General features: G+C 43.9%; 1 pseudogene across 1 annotated transcript; it reads left to right on the top strand.

Annotated features, from left to right (window-relative positions):
- The first annotated feature begins 16,611 nt into the window (after positions 1 to 16,611).
- LOC307098276 (transmembrane protein 248-like) lies at positions 16,612 to 18,125 on the top strand (annotated as a pseudogene). The gene is made up of 3 exons: positions 16,612 to 16,711; positions 16,810 to 17,179; positions 17,553 to 18,125. The product of its transcript is annotated as a transmembrane protein 248-like (transcript).
- The last annotated feature ends 1,514 nt before the right edge of the window (positions 18,126 to 19,639 follow it).

The following is a 19,639-nucleotide window of genomic DNA, read 5'->3' as shown; positions in this document are numbered from 1 at the left end:
ACGGGGTTGTGAGGGGTAAAGAGGGTAATACTCTCAAGGCTCTCAGAAAAGAGCCTCACACAGAGTGAGGGCTTGGTGTGTTTTAGGTGATGTCACCTGCACTTCCAGACCTGATCGCTCACCTGTATCTTCACATAAGCCAGGGCTTATGACTAATGCATTATGGCTTTTGAGGACCCTGGACACTTTTACCTCTATGGGCCTCTTCTTCCATTAAACAGATAAGTATAACACAGGCTAGATTCATTATTCTGTATTCCTTATCATTGTATTCATTTTTTCCTTCTGATTTTAGAATAAATTAGAGCTAAAACATTTCTGTAGTCCCCTAAAAGTATCTTGGGCCCTGAGCACTGTGCCTCTGTGGGCAGCTCGGACAAGTTGGAGTCTTTTGGCTAAGTTGGTCCCGACATAAGCCCTCTCTTCTCTCACTGGAAAGCTCTTCTCTAAGCATCTTCTTCTCTTGAGCATGTTCCTTCTCCTGTTGAGCATCTCTTCATCATTGCAGACTCTGCCCGAGTTTCCTCCTCAGCTTATTCCAGGGTTACTGTAGTATTATAATTGTCTGTTTACCAGTCTGTCTCCCAGGCTAGACTATACGTTCTTCAAACTCAAGAAACACCTCTGCCCTAACCGGTTTGGCTCAGTGGATAGAGCGTCGGCCTGCGGACTCAAGGGTCCCAGGTTCGATTCCAGTCAAGGGCATGTACCTTGGTTGTGAGCACATACCCAGTAGGAAGTGTGCAGGAGACAGCTGATTGATGTTTCTCTCTCATCGATGTTTCTAACTCTCTATCTCTCCCTTCCTCTCTGTAAAAAATCAATAAAATATATTTTTTTAAAAAGAAACACCTCTGCCTCCCCAGTACTAAGCACATTATAGTTAATTTAATTAATTATTTCACATGGTTGGGTCAAATGTGTCATAGTGGAGAGAGCCAGGGAATCTTGAAAGGTTTAGTTAGAAAACAGGAGAAGGTTAAAGACAATCATTGTATTCCCATTTCCTGCTAGCACCTGAACAGGGGTGGATTTCCAAACAGAAAGAAGATGATTTGAGCGTCAAGCTTTACAGGACAGTTGCCGGAGTAGTGGGAACTCTCCACTGATGAACATTACCAGGGCTCTCCATTCATACATCACACTGAGAACAGACTCCTAAAAGCTGGTCTGCTGCCTCATTAGAAGCCAGCCAAATGCTTTCCGTGTTGAGTAATGGGTTTGGCTGAACAGACTCCAGGAGCAAAGCAGCAGCGAGGTTCTCTGCTCATTTCAGAGGTTGTGGCGAGGCTGGTGCAGAGAGGAGCCCTGGCAGGAGGATGTTGTGGCTGAACCACAGAGTAACCTTCTCTACAGAAAGAGACATGCTTTATCTCATAGCACGGCCCAGTCTCTCCAGCCACTGGCTATCGGAGCTGCTCCAATTTCAGGTGCATGCACAGCGCCCCAGAATCTTGCAGACACTGGGCCCACTCCAGAACTTCTGAGTCAGGGGTCTGGGAGGGAGCCCAGGGCTCACAGGTTTAACAAGAAGCCTGGGTGGATAATGTTGCAGATGGATTAGGTCAGAACTGAAGAACATGGATGCTGCTGGTTAGATAAGCTATGCTCTGGCCCTAGTGTTCTATGTTTATAGCTCTCATTTCTTGGATGTGTGGAATATAATCCTAAGCATGCAAGGAAGCCAGAAATATTCCCTCTATGTCCCAAACCATCTCCCTTGCAGATCCCGAAGCCTCCCTCATTTTCCTTGCTCTTCTGGTTTTCGGGGTTGACACGTGGGCACCTGCAAGATAGAGTCGTGTCTCCTTTTTCCAACGCAGACCTGAGTCCTGTGCCGTGAAGCCAGCTCACTGGAACTCTGCACTGGAGTTCCATTTACTATTAAGGGCTCTAATGAGGAGGGACAGGCAATTATTATTATTTATTTCACTAATTAGCCAGATAATCATTCATTTTGAAACTATTCAGGGTTGGAAATCTGTTCACTTTGTGCCCTTTATGCAATTCGGATTCAAGTTATTTTTCCCCTTTTCTTTACAAAAACAGCTGCTTTGTTAACTGAGGGGTAAGAGTTGGGGGTGAGAAGGGGGGAATTAAAAAAGGAGCAAGAGGTAATTTCTGAGCTGTGAGGATAATGCAACCAGGAGCCTGAGTCCATAAAAAACACCACCTTTCTGTCTCTGAAGACATAATGCTTGATGATAACCATAAAACATGGTCGTGCAAAATAAATTGCTGTTCTATTCAAATCCTTAAGCGTACTACTGTGGGTGTCACTGGAGATATGCAACTCTTTTTTCTGACCCTGAGGTATATTTTATCATAATTTGTAGGGTGGGTGACAGCCTTGTACACATGATTGCCTTTTCCTGCTCAGTTAGCTTGTCAAGGTCAGAGTCCTTTGGCCTTTTATGGATGTAGGACTATTAAGAAATGAACAGGATAACTGAACAGCATGGAGAGGAAACTTTATTTTTCTTCACTAATCAATACACTACATTTTCATAGTGTTTGTCTAGAATAGCAACCATTCTCTTCTCCAGGTTATTTTGGTGGGTGGGAGGGGATGTTGTTGTATTTTTGTTGTGAAATGGAAAGAACTTCTGGGAGGCTGAGATTCATCTTCAATGTCACAAAATGAAGTGTTCAGGAGCACTTCCACCTCCAGGTAGAATTTTTTTTAAAGGTGGATAATTACAATGAGAAGTTGGTGCTTCCATAGGGTGGACATGCAGTATGGCACTGCTTTTGTTAGGCAAGTTTCCTGGATACAACCAGCCCGGTGAATTAGGGGTGTGCGTGCGTGTGTGTGTGTGTGTGTGTGTGTGTGTGTGTGTGTGTGTGTTTTATGACTCCCATTTTGAGAGTTTAAACAAGATCTGAGGATGATAGAAACTGTAGCGAAGCATCTCAATGCAAAGGAATGTGAGATGGTGGCCATTTCACATAGAAATGGAAAGCCTTGGTAAGCACTGGAGTGGGGAAAAGGCTTCCAGCAAAAAGTAGAGGAGGTTTCACCTCCCCAAAGGATGACCTAGCTACTTCCCATAATGTCACCTTTGCATATCCCTCAGCAGGTTAAAGGATTCAGTGTAGGGAATTTCTAGCCTGAATGACTCTTTCCCATTAGTGGTTTGTTGTTGTTGTTGTCAATAACACAGGAAATTACTCAAAAGCCTTGCTAAAAACAGTCAAAAAGTCATAAACACGTCCTTGTGCAGGGTTCAAGGAACCATTACCCCCATGTCTTCAATTGCTCCTGCTAAACTTTCAGAAACTCTGTCAAAGGGACCCTTTTATGCCCCAATAAAATGGAGGCATCAGGGTTGATTTTGATAGGAGCAGCAGCATGGAAAATGTGCTAGTATCTAATCTACTGACCACGACAGTGATCAAATATTTACTGAAAGAATACAAAGAACTTTAAAAATAAGAAGCCCTTTATAGCACTGAACATGATCCTAACATGTTAATTTACTGAAGCTGATCTTTATACTTTATATAGAAGAAAGTAATGTAAATGAAAGAAATGTTTACACTATTTAAGGATGAGATACAATTACTGAATCCAAGACCCACTTTAATATAGTGCTTGTTAGGTTGCCGAAGAAGGAACACATGAGGCCAGAGTGGTGAGGTATTATGAATTTATTTGATCATCTGCACACCAGGTGGCTGAAGGCCTGGATGGCTCCAGTGACCAGTGACCAGTGACGGGAGCCAGTGGCTTTTAAAGGACTGTTGGTGGGCTTTTTTTCTGGGCGGAGACTTCTTTATGCGTACACGGAGAGGAGATAATGGAATGTGGTCACCACAAATGAAATGTGGTCTTGGCAAAGGGAATGTCCATAGTGAAATGACCTGAAAAGCCAGTTCCTGGGGGAGGGGTATCAATTCAATTATTTGATCAGACCTAACAGTGCTGGCATATTACAAATGAATTTGATTATTTTAAATAATTCTGCCTATTCTTGAAAGCACTTTCAAGAGCTCTAGGGGAAGAAGAATAATTTAGACTTCTCCTGAAGGCCATCTTACCAACTCACACCATTGCAGGATGACTAAGAAGGAGACATATGGACAAGTGCCAGAGGTCAGGTTGTAGACCAGCCACTGGGAGGGACAGAATCTTGTAATAATCATTTAATATGGCAAAGGGTAGACATTAAAAGTTAAGAAAGAAAAATGGCTGAAAGAGAAAACAGGTAGAATTGGATGAGGTAAGCCGGAAGCTCTCGTCCCACTGTAAGGTCCTACGTTTGGTGTGATATTCCAGTGGCTGTGGGAACACGGCCTGTTAATTTCCATGGGGCTAGAGAATGGCAGTGGCCACAGCTGGGAGAGTATAGGCTCCCCTTAAAAATAGGCTCCCAAAGTGGAACTTTCTCCGACCTTGAGACACACAAGGGATTGTCAACATAAGCTTTGTAAGCAGTGATTCCCACTGGGCTGAAATTGAGAACCTGAAGGTCTCTGTGAGGCCAGCATTTCCAGGTAAACTGGCTCGAGAAAACCAAAATATGTTTTCCTGGTCAATCTTATCCCTCATGGTTTTCTGCTGACATGTCAAGCACTCATGTGCATTGTCAGAGTGTCTGCACTGAGTGTTCCCTCCTAGAATGTTCTTTCCCCAGGCTTGCTCCCTGATTCTGCTCAAATGTCACTCAGCAGCACTGCCTTCCTTCCCCAGCCACCCTATTGAGAATAGCGACTTCTGGTCACTCTCTAACCACACCCTCCTGCCCTCCCCCTTCTTAGCATTCATCATCATCTGATGTAAAGTATTTGTTTTTCTTCCCCATTAAAAAGGAAATTCTGTGAGGGGTCTGTGCCATATAGAACTTCCCAACAAGTGGGGAGTTCCTTATGGTTTTATTCCCTGTGTCTCAGCTTATGTCTGCCATATCATAAGAACTCAATGAATGTTTGTTGAATGAATGACTAATAACAATAATAGCTTTCCTTTCCAAGGGAATAATAGTAATACCTTACCTGTGCCAAGCTCCACCTCTAATTCCCCACATACTTTAGAGCCTGCCATCCGCAATGTGCTGTAAGCTGAGTCACTGTACTTTGCACCCATTTTACAGATGAGGAGACTCTCCTAGTGATCCCATGTGTACCAACTTTGCTCCAAGGAATACCAAACTACCCTGAGAATATTAGCATGCCGTATCTTTTCCCCAATAAAGAATTTGCTATCACACACAAATTTAAAAAGAAAAGGAAATCAAGAAAGCATCAACATCACACAAAAATTAGTAGGAAAGGAGAACTTGACTCAGAAGGATTTTAATTTCAACAGGCTTCTCGGAAGGGACCAGTTGCTTGAAGTTGCCATGTTTGGGGACAGAGAATGCAGGATGCCTAGGTAAATTCGAATTTCAGACAAGCAATAAATGATTCTGTTAAAGTTATGAGCATGTTCCATATATTGTGTGGGACATACGTATGCTAAAAAATTATACATTGTTTATCTGAAATTCACGTTTAACTGGGCATCCTGAACTTCATCTGGCAATTTGGCGCTGAATTTCAGACATAAGTTTTACCAACCCTACCTTTACTGGTTTCCATTTCTAACAAGACAGAGCAGAAACTGTAACGGAAATAATAGCAATAAAAACAATTACCGTTACCATTTCTGTTCGCCAGGAATTGTGCCCTTCGCATGCATCATTTCCAGTCCTCACAAGGACCCTGCAGGTAGAGTCTATTTTCCATTCTTTAGATAAAGCAAATGAAGCTCAGAGAAGATGAGTAATGTGCCTTAAGTCACACAGTCAGAAAGTCCATTTTCCTTTCACAACACTAATCACCTGAAGGAAAATACTTTAATTGTTTCTGTCTCCTCTACTAGATCTAAGTCTGTGAGGATAGGGTCTGTGACCCCAAAGAACATCCTGATGCCCAGATCTCTCTATTTTCCGTGACCCACGCTGTTCTTGGGGGGACTGAGTCAGAGCCAGTCCACAAGCAGGAAGGGCCATTGCTAGCTGAGCCCCAGAAGGAGTGACAGGGATCTGAACACCCATCTCTGCCTCCTTGGTCCTCACGTCCTGAGCAACTTTTGTGCCAAATCTGATCCATCCCTCATGCGACCACTGAGACGCCGAACTTCCTTGCGATTACCATTTTTTTATTTTTTTTTATTCACTTGAAAAAAAAACCCAACTAAGGATAAATGGAAAACAGCAACAGCTGTACTGTTTCATTTCCAGAGTCTCATGCATTTTATTCTAAATGACAATATTTAACAACAAAATTGCTTCATTTCAACCTCATTGCATTCCTTCAAGAGGGAGTACTATAATTTAAAAATAATAAATGCAACAAAGTGAATATATTGCTTTCATTAATCCCCAATACTGCTTATTTTCAGCACTTTTAAATTATTTGGGTGTGCTCAATAGATTTAGTTGAAGTGGAAAAAGAATCATTCACATTTCAGACCATTTGCAGTTGTCAATTTATCTGCTGTTTTCCAAGCCAAGTAACTGAACTTCAGAGTTGCATTTAGTTTGAATGATTTCCTCCCCGCCCCCTGCCTGGTATGAAACAGTGAATTAGTCAAGTAAAAATGTCTTTGGAATTGAAGGTGCTATAAACAAGGGCATCATATCCTCTGAATGATCAGCCAGCACAGGTGATGTTGATTGCTTGTCATGGTACCCAAGGACATCCAGAGTGACGGTGGCAGCCTGCTTTCTCTATGCCCAAACTGAAGCAAAGAATTAAGGCAATAACCTAAACATTTCATTTCTAACCTGCCCTTTATTCGATCCCCAAGTATTTAAAGGAAAATATGAAATCGTAATGTCTTTACGTATCAGAACTTAAGCACTAAATTGCCAGGTAAAATACAGGATGCCCCATAAAATTTGCATTTCAGACAGACACTGAATAACTCTTTAGTACAAGTATCTCCCAAATATTGCATCCTGTATTTTTCTCTGCTACATCTGGCAACGCTTTGGAGGACCAAGACTTGCATCTTACTCACTTGCCTGGTGTTGCTTTTTAAAAAATATATATTTTTATGGATTTTGGAGAGTAAGGAAGAGGGAGAGAGAGAGAGAGATGGAAACATCAATGATGAGAGAGACTCATTGATCGGCTGCCTCCTGTACGCCACCTCCAGGGGTGGAACCCACCGTGACCTCCTGGTTCATACTCAATGCTCAACCACTGAACACATCGGCGGGGCTGGTGTTGCTTTTTAAATATGGCATAAGAATGCATAATTCTAGTGGCTGGAATTTATTGAGTGATTACTATGTGCTGAGCATTATCCTACGTGCTTTATATTTATGATCATCATTCCTCACAATTCTTTCAATTAGGAATATTATTATCCCATTTTACAGAAAAATGGGGCTTAGAGGTGAAGGTACTTCCCTGTGATCACAGCAAACATGCGGTGGATCGGGGTGGTTGGAGTCTGTACAAAGACCCTTCTGATTTCACTACACCATCATGCTTTCTCATGAAATGAAACCAAATGACCAGTTGACGATAAGATCATGTGTCTAACTTTTCTTTAAAGGTACCAATAACAGTCTTAAATTCATACAGACATATTCAAGGTTGAGTTTTGCAATGCATATATTAAGGCTAACATGCAGAACTTGTCTTATTATGGTAAGTTCATCTCCTTGTCATTTTTTTCTGCCTTTTCCCCTGGAACTAGAACCCTCAATTCATATTGGTAACTGGTCACCGAGAATAAAGGCTATGATTCTTAGAGGCAACCTCAGAAGAGTGTGGTTATGTAATTAACCTGTAACATAGAGGGTGAGAGATCCAATTTTGTCACCCCCGTATTATTAAAAAGAACATCCTAACTATAGCAAAAATATAAATTCAAGGTGTGAAATGCAGTGGTAACAATTGGACAAAACTTCAAATGAGTGTAAGCAGATCCCAAACAATTAGTTGTTTTAAACTCAGTAAAATTACTGTTACTTCTTCTAAATTTAAATGCATTATGGTTGCCTGCGGTGTTTAAATTTAATTTTGGTGTTTGTGAATTTACTTGAGCATAGCCTCCATCTCCTAAATGCAAAATGAGTAAGTTCATTTGCAAATGGGCCAGGTTCCATGCTGAGGGTCTTACCATAACGTTTCTTCTTAAATATCTATTGTGTGTAATTATTGAAAGGAGGATGAAACAACATTTTGGGGAAACAATCAAAAGGAGAAAACAGTGCTCACGACACAGCACAATTGTTTTCATTTTTGCACATTTGTTTTTCTATTACTGATTTCTGAAGTAGCTGGAACTGACAGATTCCACAATAATTGTTTGAAATGAATTCATGGTTTCTGTCAGGAAGAATCTGCCTACAGACAGGAAAGAAAACACATCTTGCAGTTCAAAGCAATTCTATTTTTTCTTTTAATTCCATGAAGAGGGTGTGCAATTAACAGTTTTTTCCTCTTTCACCATAATTACCCCCTTTATTATGGAGGTCCGAAGACCTGAGAATTGATTTCTGGAATCTGAGAGCAGGAGGTCCAAGCACCTGCCATAGAATTCACTGAAAGAAACTGAAGTTCAGGTGGGCCTCCTCCGTCCTTCTGTTATCGGGAAAGTTCATATATCCCTTTCCCCAGTGAGTGCTGGGGGTGGAGTCCTTACAATATCTCAAGAAAAAGAATTTTCTGAGACTTGCCTGGGAGAACGAATGATTTAAAAAATATATATTTTATTGATTTTTTTACGGAGAGGAAGGGAGAGGGATAGAGAGCTAGAAACATCGAGGAGAGAGAAACATCCATCAGTTGCCTCCTGCACACCTCCTACTGGGGATGTGCCCGCAACCAAGGTACATGCCCTTGACCGGAATCAAACCTGGGAACCTTCAGTCTGCAGGCCAATGCTCTGTCCACTGAGCCAAACCAGTCAGGGCACAAATGATTTTTATTTAAGTGGAATTACATGTTTGCGTTTCCAAAGCCCCATTTCCCTTAATCCAGTTATAGAAGAAGTGTGATTGGGTTTCAGTAGAGCTAAAATCAGAGCCAGTGTCCAGGGTTTCCGTTCCGTATTGCAGTCAGGTCCAGCTCAGCATCAGGCTAGTTACAGTCCATTGTGTGTGGGGTCCACATGGCCGTGAATGCAGGAGAGCACAACACACCAAGAACACAAGAGGAACCCAGAGAGACCAAGAGAGCTAACTCCTTTGTGTAGGTCAGGGTGGGGAACATCTAGCCCACGGGCCATATAAGGTCCACAAAATCATTTGGTCTGGCCCTGCCAAGGCATTAGGGGTAAGTTAATTAAATGTCTGACCAAATATAGCAGGCTAATTTTTAAGGTGGTAATTTGTATGGCCCATGAATGATGTTATAAATATCCAAATGGCCCTTGGCAGAAAAAAGGTTCCCCACCCCTGGTTTAGGTGATTAAATATCTCAAATTCCATGCCCTGGCAGGAACCACACCCATTCTGGCCAATGATCTGTTCCCAAGTCTGACTGACAGACAAGTACCTTTCCGAAGCCACCCCAACTTCATTGGGCGCGTGTCTATCTCCCCTCTGTTGGACCCCTGGGGAGTTAAAGCTGCAGCTCTCTGGCAGAGCTGCTCAAATGACATGCCCATAATATTTGGCCTTCCCTTTGCTCCTTTCCTGTTATTAATAACTAGTTCATTACAACAGTATCACTCCCAGGACTCATTTATTGAGCACCCACCTGGCACCCAGCACTAGGCTAAGTACTAGAAATGAACAAAGATGTACTGAACTTGAGCTTGCCATGCTGTGACAGAAGTCTGAATTATTGTGGACAGATAGCAGCATTGTGCTGAAGGACTAAAATGACTGACAGGACAAGAAGTAAGGTCAAAGGGTCATGTCATGATTCTTCCAAGAGAGATGGCCTCAACCCCAGACAGTGTCCACATGTGACAGGAACAACTGTGGATCCTTTGGTCATGGTAAAACATCTAAAGAAAACAATGATTTGCCAGAAAATGAAGAGAATGCAGTTGCAGCCCCAATAGAGCTGCCTTGTTATGTAATGGTTCAATCATAGGACCAATCCAGGGCCTGTGGAGGAGTTAGCCAGCTACACCAGCAAAAAGCAAAATGATTTACATCTGGAAGCCACAGCTGGCATGAAAATCAACATTGAATCAGTTCCTTCCTCTAAGTCCATGTTCCATTAGAATAACTATGGTAGGTGACATTTTTCACATTTTAATTGGTGTTTTGCTGATTTTATCAGAATTTCTGCTGATCAAAGCAAAGTGGCTATTTATTTATTTTGCAATGAAGCTAACTGTTCACTGCGAGTTTAATGTACTGTAATGAATTTTAAATATCCTCCCAGTCAGATTACAAAGTGTTTGAATCAAGATGTCCTTGTTACACTTAAAATTATTAATTACTCAAATGGACAAAAGGCAACTTTCAGATATAAAGTCACATTTCAAATGGATCTGAATTGGGCCAAAATGCTGTGCTGCATTTAGGAGATGTCAGAAAAATAAAAATGTTTTCCCCCTGCAGTCTGCTTAACCCACTCGTACCTGCTTGGTTGTTAGACATATGATAAATACTTTCATTATTAGTTTATCTTCATAGCTCACAGAACAATAAGTTTTTATGTTATTTACACTCCAGTGACTTTGGTTTAATTGGCTTCTTTTATGTTATTTATATAAATATAAATCATACTGGGTTTTAAAGTATTAATGGTGCATTTTATGTTATAATGCTATTTTCATCCAGACTAGCACTCCATAAATGCATACTCTCCAGCTAAGGACCTTTATAAAATCTACTGCAAGAGTTGAAAGCAGTCCTGTTTGGTGTGGCTCAGTTGGTTGGAGCATTGCCACATGCACCAAAAGGTTTTAGGTTCAATCCCTAGTAGGGGTGCCTATGGGAGGCAACCGATGGATGTTTTTCTCACAGATCTACGTTTCTCTCATACATCTATGTCCCCACTCTTCCTCTCTCTCTTCTCCTCCTCTTCCTCTCTCTTCTCCCCCTCTTCTTGTCTCCTTCTTCCCCTCCTCCTCTTCCTCCTCCTCCTTCTTCTTCTTCTTTTGTCTCTCTCTCTCATCAAGTATGTAGAGCTGAAATGACATGATGTCTAGAGTTTCTTTAAAAATAATTTGCCAAGCCCTGACCTGTTTTGCTCAGTGGTTAGAGTGTCAGCCCACACACCGAAGGATTGCAGGTTCTATTCCCGGTCAAGAGCAAATACCTCAGTTGCAGGTTCGATCCCTGGTCCTGGTCAGGGCTCGTGCAGGAGGCAACCAATCAATGTGTCTTTCTCACATTGATGTTTCTCTTTTTCTCTCTCTTCCCCTTCCCTCCCTAAAAATCAATGGAAAAAAATATCCTCGGGTGAGGATTAGCAACAACAGAAACAAAACAACAAAGACAAAAATAAATGATGAAAGGCATATAAAAGTTAATAAGAGATGTTTTTGAATGGACAAGTGATGTCATTTCAATTAGTTAAAAAATTATGTGCCTTAGGGGTGGGGTTGGAGAACAAATAAAGCAATGTGTTAACAAAACTATTTGTTTAATGTGATGGAACTGGTCATTTAGTTTCACTTTATTTAGAGAAAGTCAGGTACCCATCTGAAGCACAGCCTTGATCTTTATGGTGACAAAGAGGGAGTGAAGGATGAAATAGTTCTTGAGTACTCCTTTTTAAATGTCACTCAAAACTGACCCAAACACAGGTTTTCTTATTGAAAGGCGTGTGACATGAGCTGGTTCATTCACCTTTGACTGTGTTCAGTTTTCAAAGTGCCAAAGAAATTCAGGACAAGATGATTTTAGGATTTTGTTTTACAGGGGTGAGCCCATTGAAAGAACTCTTGGAAAAATAAAAAAAATAATAATCCTTGCTGGAAAGCTTTGGTCAAGTTCTTTAACCTCTCTTGGCCATGGTTGTCTTACGTGTAAAACAGGGATAGTTGTAGCACTTGCATCAGGATTGTTTTGAGAAACAAATGAAATAAGATATGTGGAGCTCTAGTATAGTACCTTGTTCCTAATAGTTGCTCAATAGTTATTATTGTAATGCAACTTCACTATCCTTCCTCTATTAAGTTTGAAAGGGTATCAACAAGTAAGTCATTCTGCTAAATATGGCATGTTTTAAACTCAGATGGAAACTACTGGGGAAGTAACAAATATTTATTTAGTGAGAATGATGTCACCGAAGAGGAGCGATAATGGCTGGCATCTAAAGAAGTACTAGAAAAAAGAAGAAAGAAAAGAAAAGCAGTATGGAAATGAGTACTCCACAAGACACTAGAGAAATAGCTTGTAGACTATGGCAGCTGCTCTCAGAATGAATGGAGTGCTCTGAACAAGGGGGCACGGTGGTCAGCTGATGGAAAGAAACCTAGAGATAGTTCCTGGGGTTCGCACTCCACTGATGACGGGAAATTGTAGTCACGCGGGTGAGTGTGGCATATGTTTGCCTTAAATAGCTCTTTCAGTTTACAAAGAATTTACACATTTTCTCACTCCGTCTTCGCACCAGCCCAGTGAGGTAAGTGGCTCAGATGTAACTGTCCCGTGTACAGAGGAAGTCGCTGTGTCTCTGGGAAGGAAAGGGGTTTGCCCAGGGCAGAGCTTGCGCCAGATCACCCTTCCTCAGAAGGAGCCGCCTCAGTGAGTTGTTAAACCTCACACAGTATCTGACAATGAACAAAAACAATGTATTTCATTCTTACAACCATCCTAAGCATCGGTATATGACCACTAACCTCATTTTACAGATAGTGAAACAGAGGCACAGGAAAGTGAAGCAATGTGTACATTAAAATGTAGTTAGTGGGAGACCAGGAATTTGAAGAAAGTCTGGCTATCTACACTTTTTATACTACTCTCTCCTGTGACCAGAACCATAATTATATTTGGTTCTCAAACTTTAGCAAGTATCAGAATCACCTGGATGGTTTCCTCAGGTGAGGATTAACAAAACAAAAAACACACACACACAAAAAAAAACAAAAACAAACAAACAAAAAGCATTGCTGGTACTCACATCCCGAATTCTGATTCATCAGCTCTATCATTTGCATTTCTTTTCTTTTGTTAATCCTCACCCGAGGATATTTTTTTCCATTGATTTTTAGAGAGAGTGGAAGGGAGGGGGTGAGACAGAGAGAAACATTCATGTGAGAGGAACACGTCCATTGGTTGCCTCCCCGATGCTCCCTGACCGGGGCCAGGGATCGAGCCTGCAACTGAGGTATGTGCCCTCGACCAGAATCAAAACTGCAACCCCAGCCCTAGCTGGTGTGGCTCAGTGGATAGAGCATCGGCCTGCGGACTGAAAGGTCCCAAGTTCGATTCTGGTCAAGGGCACATGCCTGAGTTGTGGGCTCGGTCCCCAGTAGGGGGCATGCAGGAGGCAGCCAATCAATGATTCTCTCTCATCATTGATGTTTCTGTCTCTCTCTCCCTCTCCCTTCCTCTCTGAAATCAATAAAAAAATATATTTTTAAAAAACTGCAACCCTTCAGTTGATGGGCCAGCGGTCTAACTACTGAGAAAACCAGCCAAGGCTTTTTTTTTTTTAAATATTGATTGATTGATTGATTGATTTTAGAGAGAAAGGAAGGATGGGAGGAGAGAGAGAAAGAGAGGGAGAGAGAGATTTGTTGTTCCACTTACTTATGCATTCATTGGTTGATTCTTAATATGTGCCCTGTCTGGGCATTGAACCTGCAGCCTTGGCATATTGGGACGATGCTCTGGCCAGGGCTGGAATTTGCATTTCTAAAAGTTTCCCATGAGATGCCACTGCTGGTGGTCTGGAGACCATACTTTGAGAACCACTGGTCTAGACTAGAGAAACAAACTTTGGATGGTGCAGACACACGGTATATGCTGCAGGGTTCTTGGGCTTATGAAAGAGTGTTGGCAAATATCTGACTTGGGGGAAAGGGACTACACCTGGTGCTCCCAGGAGGCTCATATCACAAGGATTTTTAACACCCACAAAATACCAAGGTGAAGACACTTGTTTGAATGTTTGTAAAGGCCCCCCTAGAAAAGCTAATTGGTGCAGTTATGGTCATTCTTGAGATAGTCTGAGAATGGGGAGCAAGGAAAAGCACATGGATCCCTTGTGATTTTTATATATGTGCAATTAGTGGGAGTCATTTTCACCAGGAATGAACAAGAAAAGAGCAGATGGAAGAATGGGAACATCATTCCTTTCCTTCCGTAGCAAGGGTCCACCAGCATTGTAGGAGAGCTGTAGGTATTCACATCTCCAGAACTATGGCTGCATTCCTGAGATTTTTAGCAATATTATTATTTTAACTTGAGGCCTAGTGCATGAAATTCGTGCACTGCGGGGGAGGGGGGGCGGGGGAGGGCAGGGGGGTTCCCTCAGCCCAGCCTGTGCCCTCTTTCAGTCTGGGATGCCTCGGGGAATGTCTGCCTGCTGGTTTTCTTCTGACTACTTTTAAGATGTTCTCTGCCTTTTTTTTTTTTTTTTTGTAGTTTCCCTCTAATGCACCCAGGTATTAATTTTCTTTCTCCTCGCAGTCCTCACAGTCCTCTCAGTCCAGGACCCCACGGGGGATGTCCACTTAAGCCGGCAGTCGAACATCCCTCTCACAGTCTAGGACCCCTCGCTCCTTACCATCTGCCTGCTTGCTGCTCCTTACCACTCAGCTCGCTGCTCCTTAGCACTGCCACAGAGTCAGGAGAGGCTTCTGCCACCACCGCTGCACTTGCCAGCCGTGAGCCCGGCTTCTGGCTGAGCGGCGCTCCCCCTGTGGGAACGCACTGACCACCAGGGGGCAGCTCCTGCATTGAGCATCTACCCCCTGGTGGTCAGTGCATATCATAGAGACCGGTCGTTCTGATCGTTCCGCTGTAACGGGAGCTTAGGCTTTTATTATATAGACTAGAGGCCTGGTGCATGAAATTTGTGCACGGAGGGGCGGGGTGTCCCTCAGCCCAGCCTGCACCCTCTCCAATCTGGGGCCCCTCGAGGGATGTCCAACTGCCCGTTTAGGCCCGATCCTACTGGTAGGATCGGGCCTAAACGGGCAGTCGGACATCCTTCTCACAATCCAGGACTGCTGGCTCCCAGCTGTTCGCCTGCCTGCCTTCCTGATTGCCCCTAACTGCTTCTGTCTGCCAGCCTGATCACCCCATAACCACTCTGCTGCCAGCCTGGTTGATGCTTAACTGCTCCCCTGCCAAGCCTGGTCACCCTAACTGCCTTCCCCTGCAGGCCTGGTCACCCCCAACTTCCCTCCTCTGCTGGCCTGGTCACCCCTAACTGCCCTCCCCTGCAAGCTTGATCACCCCCAACTGCTCTCCCTTGCAGGCCTGGTCCCTCCCAACTGCCCTCCCCTGCTGGCCATCTTGTGGTGGCCATCTTGTGTCCACATGGGGGCAGGATCTTTGACCACATGGGGGCAGCCATCTTGTGTGTTGGAGTGGTGGTCAATCTGCATATTACTCTTTTATTAGATAGGATAGAGGCCTGGTGCATGGGTGGGGGCTGGCTGGTTTGCCCTGAAGGGTGTCCCAGATCAGGGTGGGGGTTCCCTTGGGGTGTGGGGCAGCCTGGGCAAGGGGCCTGTGGTTGTTTTCAGGCCAGCCACACCCCCTAGCAACACAAGCGGAGGCCCTGGTATCTGGGATTTATTTATTTATCTTCTACAATTGAAACTTTGTAGCCTTGAGTGGAGCCAAGCCTTCTGCTTGCTCCGTGGTGGCAGCCATTTCTGTTGGGATTTATGTATCTTCTATAATTGAAACTTTGCAGCCTTAAGTGGAGGTCAAAGCAGGCCAGGGCTGCAGAAGCTTGGCTTCTTCCATCGCTGGGGACAACCCTAGCCTCCTGCTCTTTCCAGCTCCGTGGCTGCCGCCATTTCTGTTTGGATTTATTTATCTTCTATCATTGAAACTTTGTAGCCTTGAGTGGAGGCCTAGGCCGGCAAGGGCAGGCGGAAAGCTTGGCTTCCTCCATTGCTGGGGAAACTCAAGCCTCCCTCCTGCTCTCTGTGGCTGCAGCCATCTTGGTTGAGTTTATTTGCATAATTGCTCCTGATTGGCTGGTGGGCATGGCTTGTTGGTATAGCGGAGGTATGGTCAATTTGCATATTACTCTTTTATTAGATAGGATGATCAAGGTGGCAGACTGGTTACATTGCTTAGAAATACCTAGACGTGAACTTGTTTATTCATTAACTGAGATGTTGCAATTAAAATAACATGGTAATCCTACATAATAAAATGGTAATATGTAAATTACCATCACTCCGCTACGCCCACGATTGGGCCAGCAGGAGGCGCAGGGGGCGGGACTCAGGGTGGCCGGGGTAGCTGATTGGGCCAGCAGGACGCTGAGCCGGAGGCTTTCGGAAGGCCTGGTGCACCGGCGGACAGACAGCCAGCCGGCTCCCCTGCGATCAAAAGCCAAAGCGGGGGAGCTGTCTGTCTGTCTGCGCCGGCGCAAGGCCTTTCGAAAGCCTCCGCCTCGCCGGAGGCTTTCGGAAGGCCTGGGGCACCAGCGGACAGACAGCCAGCTGGTGCACCAGGTGCATGATTAAATCATGCACTGGGCCTCTAGTAAAGAATATAAGGGGAAACCATGGCTGTGAGACCCCGAACAACCCATGAAGCGGTTGCATGCACCCAGCTGGGCCTCTGGGCCTTGTGTCTGTGCTGCTCCCAGAGCAGCGGAGAGGATGGTGCCGAGTGGCCCCAGACACACCACGAGTGAGGTCGGAGCAGCCACAGGCTTGGCCCAGGGCACACTGCTGCCCCCGGGCGTGGGGTGGATGATCAGACATCAAACTCCTGGAGAACCTGACACTGCCATCAGCAGTAGGCCTCCCCTGGTGGTCTTTATGATCAGTGTAAGCACCCTGGCAATAGCTTTCCTGACCTTGGCCTATTTCTTCAAAATCAAGGAGATTAAGTCACTGGGAATGGCGGAGGACTGGAATACTTTTCTGCTGCAGTTTAATGACTTGGACTTGTGTGTATCAGAGAATGAAACATTAAAGCATCTCACAAATGACACCGTGACTCCGGAAAGCACAGTGACCAGTGGGCAGGCAGAGTATCCACCCAGTTTCCCCAGGCACTGGAGGATTCAGGTTAACATCTCAGTTGCAATCACCCTCACCCTGGACCCACTCACACCCTTTGGAGCAGTGGTTCTCAACCTTCCTAATGCCGTGACCCTTTAACACAGTTCCTCATGTTGTGGTGATCCCCAACCATAAAATTATTTTCGTTGCTACTTCATAACTCTAATTTTGCTACTGTTATGAATCGTAATGTAAATATCTGTGTTTTCAGAACCCTGCTAGCGGTTCTCAACCTGTGGGTCTGGTGTAGAGCCTAAGACCCACAGGTTGAGAACATAGAAAACATAGATATTTACATTATGATTCATAACAGTAGCAAAATTACAGTTATGAAGTAGCAACAAAAATAATTTTATGGTTGGGGGTCACCACAACATGAGGAACTGTATTAAAGGGTCACGGCATTAGAAAGGTTGAGAACCACTGCTTTGGAGGGTACTCTCGCAATGTCACCCATCTGTACTCGACCATCTTAGGGCATCAGATTGGACTCTCAGGCAGGGAAGCCCACGAAGAGATAAACATTAGCTTTACCCTGCCAGCTGCTTGGCGCGCGGATGACTATGCCCTTCAGTCACTGTGAGCAGATGGCGTTCACAGCCTGCATGACGCTCACAGCCTGCATGACGCTCACAGCCAACCCTGGTGTGTTCCCTGTCACAGTACAGCCACCGCACTGTGTTCCGGACGCCCACAGCAATGCCACGCTCTGGTCCCAGATCTTCATGACTGCTAGAGCTGCCAACACAAAATATGCCCAAGATTACAATCCTTTCTGGTGTTAGAAGGGGGCCATTGGAAAAGTCTATCACACTTTAATCCCAAGCTTACAGTTATTGTTCCAGATGATGACCATTCATTAATTAATTTGCACCTCATGCACACCAGTTACTTCCTCTTCGTGATGGTGATAACAAGGTCTTGCTCTGCGGTTATCAAGGGTAAACCTAGCAAATTGCGTCAGAGCACTGGATTTTGTCCTGAGAAGGTTGCTTTGACTGATGCCTAATCCCACAGCTGCCCGTTTTCTGAGAGAGACTGAGTAAACCGTAAGCACTGCCTGCTGACGCCAGCCTGGGCCTGGACACTCTGTGAATATATTCTCTTGCAATGTTGGGTTATTCCAGCCAAAGACATTTCAAGTGCCTGTAATTGATTTATACATATTTATAAAAACCTATTCAGAAATTGATCCACTGATGCACGTGCCTCACACTGGGTGTAGTCCGAACCCCGCAGCCTTCCCTGTGGACTTGGCGGGATGATCCACGTAGTGCCAGCCACGATGCCTGATCCCCCTGCCTCAGAGCAGGCCTTGCTGTCTTTACCAAGATCTCAGGGCAGTTCATTGCTGGAGGGGTTGAGGTTTGCTTCGGTTCGAAACAGTCTGCACCTGTGATGTGATATTGCATTTCCCAAGCCACCAATCAATTTTGTGGATTTTACGTGTCTGTAGCTTAATAATCATAATACCAATAACAATACCCTTTTCTCTGTTTTGCTTGCAAGGAAACATGCATAGCTTTTTAAGTATTCTTTTGAAAAAAATAGCCACATTGTAATTTTACTCTAGTTAAGACACACTTGTGCTTTCAAAATCTTGAGTAAAATATTCAATATTTTTTTAAAGAATATAATAAGGACTTTGAGCTATTACGCTCTGTTAATATTGAATGTAGTTATCCAAACTTCTCCCTGTTTTATGCATTTATTCCACTTCAAACAGAAACGTACTACACTAACAGTTATGATTGATCGCATTGTTCATTTGAAACAGAAATTAAGTCTGAAATGGTAGTGATCTGACTCTGCATGGAGAGCTGGTGCCTGGCTGCCACCCGGCCTGGACTCCAGCAATCTCTGCCCACTGGTACCCTCAGCACTGCTTGTCCCGGGGGCCTGACATCGAGGCACCCGTCTTTGTCAGGTTCCACAAAGCTCTGAGAGGGACATCGGTCCTCTGCCAGCTTGGCCGAGTATCCAAGGCACCGAGTTTAACAGAACTAAGTACTTGGCAGGGAATAAAACTTTGAACCCAGGACTGTCTATTGCATATCAAGATCTCAGTTAGGAATAATCTCATTTAGGGAGGATTTTCTGGAGGAGAGAACATCAGTCTCACACAATGTAATATTTTGTATCCCTGGGGTTGACCAGACCACCCAAAATATAGGTCTTTAGTTGGCATCATTTTGGCCACCTCCCCTTCTCACCGAGTTGATTACACTAAATTGCATTTCTTTCAGCCATTTGCCATTGGCTTTCACCAGGCAGCATTAAAAAGAAAGGGCTGGAAGACCTTATACTTATTACATTTACTTTTGGGTTGTTGAAATACATTGCCCATTACTTTACACATGTAAACATTCAACCTTTTTCTTTATATTTATAAAATGTTTCAAACTTATAGAAAGTAATAGACCCAAAGTAGTCATGAAACGTTTACTTTTTGCCATATCTGTTTCATTTTGAAAAAGAAATAGAATGTTTTAATTACAGTTTACCACCACCCCCAACTCCTTT

This window comes from Cnephaeus nilssonii, assembly GCF_951640355.1.
Source record: "Cnephaeus nilssonii genome assembly, chromosome: 4".
Taxonomy (NCBI): Eukaryota; Metazoa; Chordata; class Mammalia; order Chiroptera; family Vespertilionidae; genus Cnephaeus; species Cnephaeus nilssonii.
Note: the sequence above shows the minus strand (reverse complement) of the source record. Positions and strands in the feature narration are given on the sequence as shown.